This window comes from Pezoporus flaviventris, unplaced genomic scaffold, assembly GCF_033815535.1.
Source record: "Pezoporus flaviventris isolate CSIRO_AGI_PZ_B2104156 unplaced genomic scaffold, CSIRO_AGI_Pfla_v1 ptg000040l, whole genome shotgun sequence".
Classification (NCBI taxonomy): domain Eukaryota; kingdom Metazoa; phylum Chordata; class Aves; order Psittaciformes; family Psittacidae; genus Pezoporus; species Pezoporus flaviventris.
The window spans coordinates 1,551,384-1,566,224 of record NW_026892588.1 but is presented as its reverse complement, the minus strand read 5'-3'; the positions used below and the strand labels follow the sequence as shown (position 1 = coordinate 1,566,224).

The following is a 14,841-nucleotide window of genomic DNA, read 5'->3' as shown; positions in this document are numbered from 1 at the left end:
GATTTTCAAGTTCCTTACGATATGTGAGGAGCACCCAGGAGGCTCTCAGAACTTTCCTTATTATTCTAAAGTTGTTTTATATTGTGCTTGGTCTTTATGGCGAACAGCAGGACTGTCAATGCTTGCAGCTCTAATGAAGTCAAAGACACTCACTGGGCTCAGCAGAGGGAGATGCTACTTTACAGGGGGTCGCATTAAATGATCCATGGCCCCCTTCTGGTCATAAAAAATATAGGATTTTCTTCACCCATTATCCTTAAATGTAAAATACGCACTGAGCTCTTTGTTAGCCTTTAAATCAAGCCACAGAAGGTGCTGAAAGCAAATCCAGAGTTTTATACCAGATTGTGAGAAGAGAATGAAAACGGGAAACCAAGCGTATCTAAAATAAGCCAGTGACCAGCACAGGAGAGCTAAATCAGTTTAATACAGTGTCAGGCCTGAGCATAATACAAAGCACAGCAAACTGCTTTACGTGTTGCAGGGCCTTCTGCTTGCTGTATTGGTCCGATGTCCTGTGTGACACCCACAGACAGGTCTGTATGAGGTGCCATGAGAGCTCGGTAAGCCCGGGAGAGCCAAGGCCAACTGCAAGGTCCTGCATATGGGTCAGGGCAATCCCAAGCACAAACACAGGCTGGGCAGACACTGGATGGACAGCAGCCCTGATGAGAAGGACTTGGGGATGTTGGGTGATGAGAAGCTCCCCATCCATGAACTGGCGGCCCAGAAACCACCCTTGTGCTGGGCTGCATCCCCAGCAGCATGAACAGCAGGTCGAGGGAAGGGATTCTCCCTATTTTTTTTCCTCTTGAAAATCTTTTAGAAGGCTTGGGTTTTGTTCTGTGCAGCTTAAAGGCTGGGTAGGAAAATATAATCCTCTTTTCTTATTACATCATTATTTTCTTGCAAGCTGTGTATGTAATGGGCTAGGAAGGCTGTTTTCTGTAAACTGTGATTGAACTGTTGAGTTGGCCACTTAGGCCGAGGGACTTTAGGTCTTGGTGGCACAGGATGGTTTCCTTCTGGACTCACGTCTTATCACAGATGGCATGGCTGGTGTATCTGCTTGTTCTGAGAGGACAAATAGTTGACTACTTTGAAGTAGCCTCTGAAATAATGTTGACTGCTTGCTGAGGTGTGAGCAGACTGAGACTCCAGCAGTGAGTTGGTCTGCGGGCAACGGGGACAGGTCATAGATGTTCACATCTGGAGCATTGTCTAGCTGTGATGGGTCCCTGGTGGTCACAGATGGCAGCAGGTTCGCCTCTTGAAATGGCTGTGATAAGTAATAATTTTGTCTTCGCTTCCCCTTTCTCCATCCAGTAATAACCCCTGCACTCAGGAGAGGCTCAAAACACTGAAAGGCGAGTTTAATCTGCTGTTTAAACCCCTTAGCAAGCTTTTGGTCTGTCCCTCTGTTGGGGTGTTTTGGCAAAGACCTCACTTTAAATATAATGGCATTACCTTGAAGGCTCAGTGCTTCCCTGATGACAGACAGCACACACATATTTCAGGCAGCTAGAAATAGGGAGGGGAGGCGGGAGGAGAAAACGCTGCACAATTGTTTGATGTGCTGATCAAAAGATAAACTAGAATCAAATTAAACCCCAAGGGTTTGTACAACCTTGCTTATGTTTTATGCAAACCCTTGTGTACCAAAGGAAATAAAACACTATTGCCTTTCAAGGCAGATGGAGTGCAAATGATGAGCAATTTTCCCCTTTTTATTCCACTCCTTACGTTGTTGTTTTACAGTTTCTCCTTAACTGTACCACTTCATTCCTGATCATTAGCAATATGGATATGGGGTTTGCCATTAATTCTGTCACTGTGAGTCAGGAGCACTGGCTCTTTGGGATAGTTTAAATTGAAATGCAACTGTTTGTCTCGGCTTCTCATCAAAAGGCCAAAGGTGCACAGCGGGAGGGCAAGGAGGCATTCCCTGTATTCTCAGAAATGAAGGGGGACTCTGTCAGAGGCAGAGACAAAGCCTTAAAATGTAGGCAGGTATTTTCTCAAATTAAAAACCTCTCAAATGTTTTAGGTCAGCTGCAAACACATAGAAAAGTGTGTAAGGAACAGTTCATCTCAGGTAGGAACAAGTCCCAAAATATCTTAGCGCAAAAACTGGCAATGCTGCTGGCAAATGGGAGGCCTACTGAAAAGCAAGAAAAGATCTCACTTCCAGCCCAAGTACAGCACAACCCTCCCCTGTTCTTTGGTCTGTAGAAGCAATCCTGGGAGCAGGAGATATTCCTGAACTGTGGGACTGATCCTATCAGCAAAGGCTTTTTGTTTATTCTCCTGACCTTGCAATTCTTGAGCAGGCACAGCTCCCTAAGAGGCTGGTAGGTGCTAGTTTTGTTTGTAGGATTGCATGTATGAACAGAGATGCTCGTTTGGGCCTCAGCTGGACTAAAATCACCAGTGAAGTCTGCCCAGACCCTAGAACAGCTTTAAGTGGTGATGTCCACCGTCCAGGCTCAGATCAGTGTCCTGAAAGTGAGAGACTTCCATTTCCCAATCCCCTATCCCATGACTGGCCCAGCAGCGTGTTTTGCGTCACCAGAGACTGTTTCAGTGGGCATATTGGTGCTCACTGCTCTTTGTTTCCATCTTGTTTGCTCTTTTTTCAGCTGTGTAAGTGAAAGGAAGGAATCCCGTTGCTTGTGCCAGGAGAGCCATACTGAATTTACAGGATGGTTTCTGTCTCAAGCTAGACTTCCAGCGAGTCTGCTTGTCTCGTCTTTCCAAATAGCAGGAGCCACTGTTTTCTTTGGACAAAGAACAATATCAGTCAGTCACTGCCCTCAGATTTCTGGTTCTTTATCTTATCACGAAGTAGTACAGGATGGTTTTATGAAGGTGGCTATTGCCGTAACTACTACGATCGTCTTACTCGCTTGGCTCTGTTCCTGGCCTTTTGTCTTTGGGAAGCTGGCTAATGAAATACTGAAAGAGCTGCTTGTGGTTGAATCCATAAAATGGGTATTCAGGCAGGGTTCTGAGGCACCGGCTCATTTTTCACAGTACCATGTTTATCTCCTGTTTAGTGAAGCCAGAATATACTGTGTGTGAGGATACCTCTGCGCTTGCCCTGGTGTTGTGCTCCTCCAGGACAAGCACACTGTGCCAGCAGAGTGCAGCCGATACTCCGACACTTTGGAGCTGCATCTGCTAAAGCTGCTGTGACTGGGTGAGGGTGATGGATGCAAGAGGTTTAACACAGATTATGGTTTGTAATGCAGTGTACCAAACGCTGAATGCAGGAGACAACCCTTCACCTGTGCTATTAGTACTATTTTTCTCCCCTGGGTTGTGGTGCTGTGGAGGACATGCAGAAGTGGTTCTTTGGTACAGCACTTCCCTTCCAAGCATCTGAGTTTGCTGAGTGTGTTTAAAAGAAAACATGAGATGAATGAAAACTGATGAGAGATGCCAGGGACTGAAACTGCTCAAGACTGTCAACTTTAAACTGATTTTTATCTTTAAATTGTGTGGTTTATCTTTTAAATTCTCCCTGCCATGGCAATCTGTGTACAGACGGTAGTAATATGGAAATGCTGATATTCACAGAACCTTCTTCTATCACAAAAACTGCTGCATATAGTTGGAGTTTGGAGATTCTGGAGCTGGATAAACTGCATTTTCCTGGCCAATGCAGATGCCCCTTCTTTCTATACACCTGTCAGTCATAGCACAGGGACTCACAAAGAACAAAAGCCTTGTGGTTAAAGGGCAAATATGAGATGCAGAAACTGCGGATACAGATTCTGGCTCCGTTGGAGACTTGCTTCATAAGCCTGAGCAAGTCGGTACTCTGCATGGAGCTTCCTTCCCCTCCCATTTCCTGTAGTGTCCAGTTAGACTGTAAATTCTTTGGTACATGGAAAGGCCTTTTCCAGAGCCAGTAAATCCATACCGACATGCAGCCAGCACCTGAATTAAGTTGATGGCTGCTGGCAGTAGTGAAGTAATTGTTAATGAGGAGTGAGCACTTCTCCATCTGCCTTCCCTCCCAGGGTCTGCCCATAGACACCCTTGGAGCAAGTCCTACAAGGATCAGTCAGTAGCCTAGACTCTTCCAAACCACCTCTCATCTGTCCCTTATCTCTGAGATACATGCCCACATGCAAGGAGATCAAAAGCTCTTCCTTGGCAGTAACGGGGAGGAGGTTTGCTCAGGATTACCCCTTGCATGGAAGTCTGTGACAGCAGGAAAGGAGGCACTGCAGCCTCTTTGTGTTTGAGCAGCCCCTACACATACTCCTCGGCAATAAGGATAATTAATGGATGCTAGCTAGTAGCAAATGAGGGCCAGTTGAATTGCTCTGGCTTACACCAGCCAATTTATAGTATCAGAACTACATCCATTAATAATAGGCTGTTGCTTTTGTTACAGTAATTGAAGGTTGGATTTGGACCTCACACCCAGCCCAAGGCACCTGACTCTCTTTGACTATCATGTTACATTAAAAAAAAAAACAAATAGAATCTTGTCAATCAATCCAGGTGTTCCTTGAAGCAAGTACAGGAATGAATTTTTAAAGTAACAGCAAACACACACTGCTGATGGGGCCAGACCCCCTCTACCCAATGACTCTCTGCTGACTTCAGTTCTCAGCCGAGACACGCACATGGTGTCCACAGGGTCAGTCTGCTTATTCTCTGGAACAGGCAGGTTATTGATATGTACAAGAATTGTGCTCTTGCAGCCATCAGTAATCTGTCAGCTCAGAGGAGTGGAGCAGACAGGCGTAGCACAGGAAAGGGATGATGGAAACCAGGGCCAGGGCATCTGCTCACCAGTAATGAATAGAAAGAACCCACAGGATGGCAGAGCTCAGGCTTTCTTACCGGTAAGTTGGGGGTTTTGCCCTATTGTAAGTGGTGTACCAGCTGCCATTCTGCTGCTTCAAAGTGGAAAGTGCAAAGGAAAGAGTGCTTGACAGGGAGTCAAGTCTTGTTTGAAGAACTTTATGTGCTTCATGCAGGTCAAACAAGGCACAGAAGTTGCCAAAGGTAGGAAGACTTCTTTCAGTTCCTTCGGACTGCAAACCTTGACATTTCCCAACACAGTGTGTTGGTTTTCAATTTATGTTAACCAGTAATTTTGAGAAGTAAAAAAAATCCACTTCTTAGATGCTGTTTTCCAGATGGTGAAGTACACGGTGGTTTCGGTGAAATATTTAGTAATACCAGTTATCTGTCAGCTGCTGTCCTCTTTTGGAGGGGTAAATATAGAGCACAACACCTGCAGTTTAGCAGGGATGTGTGTCCTGTCCAAACTGAGATGCTAAGATGTTGGTAACTTGCAGTCCCTCAGAATGGCATTGGCTGCATTGGAAGAGGAATGATAAATTCCTAAGGAAAAGCAGTGTAACAAGGGATTGACTTTGCTGTCAGTGTTTGTGGACTATAGGATAGTCAGTGATAGAATCACAGACTAGCTTGGGTTGGAAGGGACCTTAAAGCTCACCGAGTTCCAACCCCCTGCCATGGGCAGGGACACCTTCCACTAGAGCAGGTTGCTCCAAGCCCCTGTGTCCAACCTGGCCTTGAGCACTGCCAGGGATGGGGCAGCCACAGCTTCTCTGGGCACCCTGTGCCAGTGCCTCAGCTACCTCACAGGGAAGAACTTCTGCCCAATGTCTCCCAGTCACTGATTTCAAGCTGGGCTCTCAGGACTGGTTCTTGCAAAAAGCAGCAGGATGTGGTCCTCATTCCACTGAATTTAGGTTAGAAACGTCTAGCCTTTTTTGTCCAAGCCTGTGCTACTAGACTGCCTGCTGTATATTCTCTGGCATTGGGTTTTAATGGTGTTTGACAAGGATTTTTCCCTCTGGAAAACTTGGAAGAAGTAGGCCTTTTTTGCACATTCATGGAGATTATTTAGCAACACCACTACTGGGACCCTGGTGGAGTTGAAACAGCAAATGAGTAACAGCCCTTCAGTAACAGCGTAGGTGCGCTGCTGTTTTGCAGGGAGCTCTTCTATGATCTATTTTAAACAAAACCAATTTGTACATTGTGGTTCATTGGAAGTTCCTGAAGAACAGTTCTGCTCTGAAGAATGACTTTGCACAATGGATGTGCAGGTAGGCTGCATTTAGAGTCTGGCTTACTAAGTTACTGCCAAAATAAGCTGTTAAAGCATGACATGTGTTGAGCCCACTGCAGTGCCTTTTCTTGCATCTTCAACAAAAGGCTCATCCAGTTCCAGACAGCAAACGGTGCAACCATTCAGCCTGCTGAATCTTGTGTTTAATAACTAATATATAGTTATTAATATAAGAAGAACCCCTTCCCACCCCTAAAAACTGTCTTCCTGGATTCTTAAGATCCAGGCTGAATTTGCAAGGTACAAGTTAGGGAAAGAATGTAACTGTCAGCTGTGTGTATACATGTATACATACATGTCTCCTCCCCTAAGCCCATAAGGCTACAACAACTGGAATCAATGAGAAGGGGGCCTGGCCCATCACTGCTTTTCAGCTGCTGCACAGGGGAAACAGGAATCACTGGAACACAGTAAGCATAAGGCTGCAAATGTCAGCACGTTGCAGGTAAAGCAGCTGGTAAAGAAGGCAATGACGAAGATGTATTCAGCACGGCTGAATTCTGTTCACCAACACTTGGGAATTGGGGAATGCGAATGACAGCTTTCACAGTGCTGGGGAGCACCTGGGGACTGGGAATTCAGCAGGCAGGCTGTCTTGCTCCTTGCTGCTTGAGTGGTTTGGGGGAAGCATGGAGACACACAGGGTACATCCGTGACATGTCTTTTCAGCCTAATGGGGCTGTGAGATTGCTCTTGCCTCGGTCAGCAGTGGGGATGAGGAGAGACTGAAGGCATGGGGGAGGAGTGTGAAGGGTTGGCTCTTGACCTTCTTTAGTTCCTATTGCAGTGAATTTGAAAGGTGTTTTGAGAAGGTTCCTATTGAGTGCTCACAAGCATGGCAGCTGGAAGGGAAATGCCAGTCATATCCTCTGAGCAGAACTTAGTCTCGTCATTACCTGAGTGAAAAGAGGCACTGGAAAACGATAGTGGGGGAGGCAGTGTCTTCGGAAACAAGTGGCATGTTTGATCCACAGAATCTGTTCTGGGCTCAACACACAGGGTTGGGTCTTATCTTGCAAGCAAAGCAGTTCTCGCCCTGCTCAGACCTTGGATGTGTTGGCACATGAGAAAGCGGTTTGGGGGAGAATTAGACCTCAAAAATTAAGTGAGTCAAAAGATTGCATTTTGGGTGCTGTGGCTTCTGCAGAGGGGAGGAGGAAAGGAAACATATTCTGTAGTCTGAAGTGCCTTCGGTGGTTTAGACAGACACTTCTTCACTCTTGCTTTTGAGTTGTTGAAGTTGCAAATTCACTATCTTAAAAGTCTGTTTATTGACTTAAATGCTCTCTCTACATGTTAAATTCCTTGCTTTATATAAAGCCAAAGCACTGATAAAAACATGTAGATATGCAGTACAGCACATCAGACACAAGAACCCCTGTCCAGTGGATATATATGCTCTCAGCTGTTCCTCAAGATAAACCTAAACAGCAAATAGCATCCCTTCTGCATCCTATTGTAGATTTTCTCAAAAGGTAATTTAGATGCAACCTTGAATACCATTTTACTGCTGGTGGTTGATGATGTATTAAAAACAACCTAGGCTCAGGAAACAGCCTGCTACAGTCATGTCTAGAATACTGGTTTTATGACTGCTTAAACCATGCCTGCTGTAGCTGGGAGCCATTGTACTGCATGTGCACTATCTTTGCAACATGTTGTAATAGCTACTGTAACTTGTGATTGTCTGTTGTATATAGAAGTACTAAACAATAGCATAAAATTAATACCCAATGTATCTGGACTTTACATCTTTCCCTCCCGTGCCATTCACACTCAACTAAGACCTCATGAAAAATCCTGGAGCAGTATGTGCAAGAAATGCTTCTTAAATCAGAAACCCCATTTCAGCTGAATTAAGGGAGTCAAGTAGAAAATGTCCAAGTCAGGGATGCTTTACTGGAAAGGTGTTGCCCCCAATCCTCTTTGGTTATATTCTCTTGCTTGCTGCACTTGCTCACCAGAAGAGGTGCACGTGGGCTGCTGAAGCCAAGTCCACGGGTGATCCTCAGTTCTGCATGCAGTTAATGGAAGCGTGATCATCACAGGTTGGTCTGGGTTGGAAGGGACCTTAAAGCTCATACAGTTCCAGCCCTCTGCCATGGGCAGGGACACCTTCCACTAGAGCAGGTTGATCCAAGCCCTTGTGTCCAACCTGACTTTGAACGCTGCCAGGGATGGGGCAGCCACAGCTTCTCTGGGCACCCTGTGCCAGTGCCTCAGCACCCTCACAGGGAAGGATTTCTTCCTAGTGTCTAATCTCAATCTCCCCTCTATCATCTTAAAGACATTTCCCCTTGTCCTGTCACTACAGGCCCTTGTCAAAATCCCCCTCTCCAGACTTCTGGAGGTGGCTTTGCTGCAGGGCCAGAGGCTGGCTCTGGGGCTGAGCTGGGCAGTAGGCTTGGTGCCAGGCCCTTGGGGAGACAACAGGGCTGTTCCTTCTGTGGCTGGGCTCTCCCTGCCCCGGCCGGCATTACTGCCATGGCTCTCCAGACACTGCCTGCTGGCTCTGCTGGACCAGGCTGCTCTCTGCCCCCATCTCTCAGTCCTTTTCCCCCTCATCCCCCAGGGACTGCATGGCAAAGACATGAGCGTCAGCCACTCCCTGTCAGGGGGAGATCAAACACAGCCTGGTTCCAGGGAGGCAGCGTGCCACGACTCGCAGGGCGCCGGGTGCTTGCTCGTCTCACACATGCTGTCAGGAGCCAAGCAGATAAGAGGACATGAAGATGCACTGTGGAGACTGGCAGTTATTTGAGGGAAGTTTCAAGCTTGTTCAAGTGATGTAGAAGACCCACCAGGGCTTGCAGCATCCGTGCAGGGTAGGATGGGGAGCAGGAGGGAAGTATGCTTTTGGCTGCATGGATGTGGTTCCATATGGTGGCTGATGGCTGCCTTCCATCCCGCAGCTCAGCGTTCCCTCCCCCTGAGCAACTGTAGCTACTCAGCTCATTGCCATGCGATTTGGGCACAGCAGCATCCCTATAAAGCTACTGCTGTCCTTAAAGATACCACTTAGCTCCCTGGTGTTTTCGAAAAGGCTTCATGTGGTGAATTTGCTCCTGTCTCAGAGCAACGTCTGCCATCCTGAATCAGTACACAGCTAAAGCCTTGCTCACTCCAGAGGCTGTGGCACCCCTGCAAGGTGGAGGTGTGCAGCTCCGGATGCCCACTGTTCCCTCTACACATGCCCCTCTGTAGGACACAGACTGCCCTGGTGTGTCCTGGCTTGGAAGCACAGTTTGAAGTGTATTGCAGCCCCATTCATGCTCAGTGGAGGTACATTTTTACCTCATCTGAGGGACCTAAGGTCGTGGGGGTACGAGATTTCATAGTTACTTCCATTGCCTTAAGTTGTTCAGTTTGCTGCAACCAGAGAGGCTCTGACTTTTGGAAGGTAAGTTTCAGTGTTTTTTGAAAACTAGGTCTCCTTTAGATGCCTGGAGTGAGTCACTCAAAATAATAAAACATCCTTGCAAATATTTATCAGATTATCTTAATAATTCAACACCCTGGGCAGTAATGGCCAGAATAGACAGGAAGATACCCAGACTGTGGCTTCCTTTATGAGTCTCCTGCGCTGACCTCAAGAGACCTGTTTAAGGACTGGCCCATTTCAGGGCTGCTGGTTTGTAGCAGTATCTATGTAGTGTCCTACATCTGAACAGTACCAGTTTGCACAGCTCCAGCTTCAGGATCATGAGCATGCTTTGGAAACAAGGAAGCAGTAGCCACTGCTTCACAGTGGGGAGCATCTGTCCCGTGGGAGATGCAAATAACTTTGGGCAAAGCAAAGAGGAGATGAGGTGGGTCTCCCTGCAGCATGCTTCCTCACACAGGGTTCCGTGGTTGTCTGGCTTCAGGGTGTGAGTGTGAGCAAGGATTTGTCTGGGTCCAGCTCTCTGCTACCAATCCTGGGGTAGCTGACACAGAACCGCATTTTCAGTGACTGGAAAACACAGGGGATAAGCACATGAGCTGGAAAGGCTGAGTGTTAGCTAGGCCCTGAGGGAAGAAATATCAGCGACCAGTGGGAGTTACAAACACCAGATACTGCTTAATTTACTGGCATGGAGGTTCCTGGTCTTGGAGCTGAACCAAAAGCAAAACAGTGGCTGCGCTGCTGGGAAAGACAAGGGTTATAAGCTGTTGTGGGGGCCTCCCACAATCTTACTTTCATCAGTTAAGATAAAGTACAGACTAGCTGACAGAGACCCTTCACAGTGCAGGAAACAAATACTGAGTGCAAGCAGGAATGACAGACAACCCAGAATGGTGCTTTCTAGGTCTGAATAGAGCTGTTGAGCAGCATCTGAAGGGCTGGAGCAAAGGTGATTAAATAAGATGCTATCTTCCAACCCTAGCAGGCTACAAAGGGTGTATTTTCAGTGGCTAAATCCTGAAACAGTTATGACCTAGAGTGTAGTTGGGTTATGTCTTATCTTTCTGATGACCCTTCAGCAAAATCTGTTTTCTTAACCAAGTTTTATAATGTTTGATACTCTCAAGGAAAAATGGTATTGCTGCTCCTATGTGTGTGGCAGTGAGGACCAAAATAAACACAGCAGGCATTGCTAGAACTGTGTAGGCTCCTAATTGATAACCTGTTCCTCAGGGAAGTGATATTTTCACTTTGGGTATGGAAAGGCTTGTTGCTTGTGCAGGAGCACTGTGGGTTTTGCTGGCTCCATGTTCCCCCACCCGGTGCTCCCTCTGTACAGACACATTAAACGTTTGCATCTGGATTTCTGGGCTTGTTCCTAGTGGGTTCTCCAGATGCTTCTCCAGTGGAGGGGCAGTCACTGCATGAGGCCATGGCGATGTGCACTTGTGCATTGTGCGCGGGCATGCTGACACCCAGCCCGATGCAGTGACAGGTGGCTATGAATAAGCTGTTTCAGGGCACATGGGTGGGGTGTTTTTCTCATCCTGGTCCTTAGCATGTTTGCTGGGCATGTACCAGATGGCCGCAGCGCCAACGGCCTTTACCAGCATAATTCATCTTGCCTGAGAAGCTGGAGGTCTGTGGTTCAGGTGCCAGCAGACAGCAGTTTACTTCAGGGGCTTCCTCGAGCCTGCCTGGGACTAAGGGCACATAGCACTGCTGAGCCTTAGGTCTTTAGCTCAAAGTGAGAGAAGCAGTGCCTTTGCTTAGGCAGTTTTGTGAAGATGAACACAATTTACTATTACAGACCACCTCACTGTAAGCCTTAGTGCAGCACAAGCATTTAGTAAGGCCATTCTGATAAATGCTTTTTTTTTGTGAGATACTGAGAGCTTTCCTATGAGAAGTTTATTTTCTTTTAGAAAGAAACACCACAGGGGATACCCATTCTGTCTTGCAGAGACACTGAATCCATGGCAGTGCAGCTGATGGGGTTTATTTCTTCCTCCTAAGCAAGTAACCTCAGCATTGCACCCAGATAGTTACAATTCCTAGTATGCTTCTGTGGAGCAGCTTAGCTGTGAGATGAAGGAAGAGGACAGATGGTGGGGACAGAGTTTGAATGGGTGAAGTTGGACGAAGAGATGTGAAAGAACAGACTGCTGGGAAGAGTAAAGGCTGGACAAATGGCACAGGTCACTAACACAGAGGTTTCCCAGCTGCAGCAGGTCTTGGGAATTTAACTGGTAGGTGGTAAAGCTGCAAGGGACTATGATCCTCTGGAGTGCCCTCCTGCATAACCCATACCATCACTGTTCATCAATTCCTTTGTAAGGTAAAGCTTCCCCTTTGACAGCTAATCTCAGCCCCACACAGCTATGTGGGGAAAGGAGCCCTGACCCACTGCTGTGAGCAGGCAGAGGGAGGTAAGAAAGCCTGTGGAAAGGGGAGCCAGGGTTGGTTTAAGTGCCGAGTCAGAGATCAAAGAGGCGCTTTGGACTTCGACTTTCTACTTGTGGTGCTCAGGAGCATCCTGTCCTGGTACTAATACATTGGGGTTTGGAGAAAATATTTCTGTTTCTTTCCCACTCTCCATCTTGTCAGAGAAATATGTGAGCATAGTAGGAAATTTTCCAAAGGCAACAGAGAGCCATCAGAATTGGAATAGTGTTGTGGGTTTCTTGTTTTTCTGTGGGGTATTTTTTGGTTAAGCATCCAGGAAAGAGGGGAGGAGTAGGATATTCCAAAATGACAGCAGCCCAGAAAAGTACAGTACTTCTGCTGCATTGCAGGCTGTTCCATTTGGCTTCTCTGAATACAAATGAGCGGTGGAAGCAAAATTTGCTAGGAGTTAAAGTAGTGTGTAAAGTAGTGTGAAGCAGTGAAAAGTGCCTGTGTTAGGGTGTGATAAGGTTTTGAGATCATTTTCCTGTCTGGAAACTGTTCTACTGTTTTTGTTGGTAGCTTTGAGCTGCCTCAGGCAGCTGACTAGTTCTTGTGACCATTGGATTCCTCTATGGAAATATCATGTTTCAGGATGGAAAAAAAAAACCAAACCCTAAAATCAGTCTAGAAGTCCCCATCTTCTGGCAGGTAAAGGCATGAAATTGGAATACTTCCAGGACTTGTGAAGGATTCTTATCTTTGTCAGTATCCTGAATTGTAGAGTCAAAAGGTCATAGCTAGGAACTAGTTGGCTATCTGACATAGAGTATATGAAGTCCACCTTGGAGGAACTGTTGTTTCAGGCCAGTAGTGTCTATAAAGCATCTTATCTGCAGCATGCTTCACTTCTGAAAAGTGGCACTTCATTCAAGCTCCTAACATCAGGCCAGTCACTGTATAGTGCTTGTGACTGAAGTAATTGAGCAAAAGGTTTTTGGACAAACCTCTCTCTGCTGCTCAGAAGAGGGTTGATGGGTATGAAAGCTCTTCCCAATTTGGCAAACCTTTGTTAAACACACAGGTGGGTTATGAGAGTTGAAAGCACTGTGAGTCCAGCCTCTTTGCCTTTGAAGTCAGCAGGAGTTTTGCCATTGAGTTCAGTAGGAGCAGCTTCGGGCCTCAGGTGGGCAACAACCTGAAGTTACAGCAAAGGCTTTGTATCATGTTTGAAAAGGAGCTGGATTGCTAACAGCAGATCCTCTGCAAGGAGATCTGATCCATTCCCATTTGTTTGCTGTGTCAGTGCTGCCTCAGAAGTCAGTAGTTCAGTGTCTCTGCTGATTGAAGTGCAGGTTTTTGTCATTTGTGCACCCTAATACCTGTCAGCAGCAGGTAATGCTGGGATAGAGGCAGGGATGTTTGTGTTCCGAGTAAGCCAGGTAATTGCAACATGCTCTGAGGGAAGTGAGGGCTTCTGAGGAAATCAGAGATTTTGGCTGACAGGAGCTTTGTGGAGTTTGGAGTGTAGCTGTGATGCTGCTCTTCCAGCACTGCTCACCTCTTCAGCATGGATGTGGGGAACAGCAGCATCGGAGTGAAAGGGTTGTAGATGAAGCATTAAAGGAGTGGGCAATTGCATCGGTAAGACGAACCTGTGAAGGAATGAGAAGAGGTGACAGACAAGCTACTGGTCCACCAAGTGGTCTTCTTCCAAGTGATGCAGTATGGTCCGCATGGGTTGTGAACCATATATGTGTGAGGACATGTAGGATCTTTGATTAGAGGAGACCAGTCACGTACCTTTTGTACATGTAACAAAGAAGTCTCACAGTCAAATTTCAGAGGCAGGCACTGAAAGACAGGTGGAAGATGGGGAGTTTGTTTAATTAGGTTCTGTATGCCAAGGGAAGAAGGTTGATCTGGACTGCTGGGGAAGCTGAGGGAGCCAGTTGTACTGAGAAGGGAGGGGAGTATTTCATAGCAGGAGAGAGGTATCCACTGCTGTCTCCCTGCTCAAGTGATAGGCATCACAAATCCCAGAGGGGCTTTCAGCAGGGATGGGACAAACATACTCTGCTGCTGGTTGGAATTTGAACTAGATCAAAAATAGACAGTGTGAAGTGTATTAATTAGGGGTTTTCAGCTGTCACAGGGAATGAGGATGCAATTAAAGGTGCAGTTCTTCTTGCACCTCATTTCTAATGCTGGGTAAGTATAGTTGACTGTCACTCGCACATGCTGATGGGCGTGTTGCCCTGATTCCCAGATGAGGTGCAAGCAAGCATCTTGCCTAAGATTTATTGCCTGACCCCCAGACCAGGAAATGGACAGGTCATAACATCTTGGGAAATGGAGGGTGAAAAAGTCCTCTGAGACCATGTAGTCTCAGCAAATAAAACTTGCTCAGTAAAGTATATTTAGAGCTGTTTGCCCAGCCTGTTTCTAAGCATCCCCAGTGACAACAGCTGCTCCTGTGAGATTTCCACTTGGATTTTCTCCAGAGCAGGTTCACTGAGGCTCACCATGACTGGCATTCAAGCTGTGTGAGCACATATGGTAGGAGAGGAGCAGGCCCCCAGCAGTACCCTGGGGAAGCCTGAAGGCTGGAACATGACTTGCTTATAAACACCAAAACCAAGAGAACTGCTCAGTGTTTACTTCCATGGGTGCTCAGAGGAGAAAATGTTCTCCAATTTCCTACTACGTTGGTCAGTAAAGTCCACATAGCTGTTGGGAGGCAAGCAACCTGTACACAAGTATGACTGCTCTGCATAGCACAGTCTTCTGCTCTGGGAGCTTTTGCTTCTTTGTGGGTACTTTGTTTTATGTCAGTAGCTCAGAAAGAAGCCAAGAGTTGGGCAGGGCCAGAGGTAAGAATGCTGCAAGGCATTGCTGAAGAACATACTGAATGTGGTGGTTTACTCACTGGTCAGACTGGTATGAA

General features: G+C 46.7%; 1 protein-coding gene across 1 annotated transcript in view; it reads left to right on the top strand.

The window, feature by feature from the left end:
- GPC1 (glypican 1) overlaps nucleotides 1-14,841 on the top strand; it is a 200,553-nt gene that overhangs the window by 71,162 nt on the left and 114,550 nt on the right. The gene's annotated exons all lie outside the window — the stretch shown is intronic.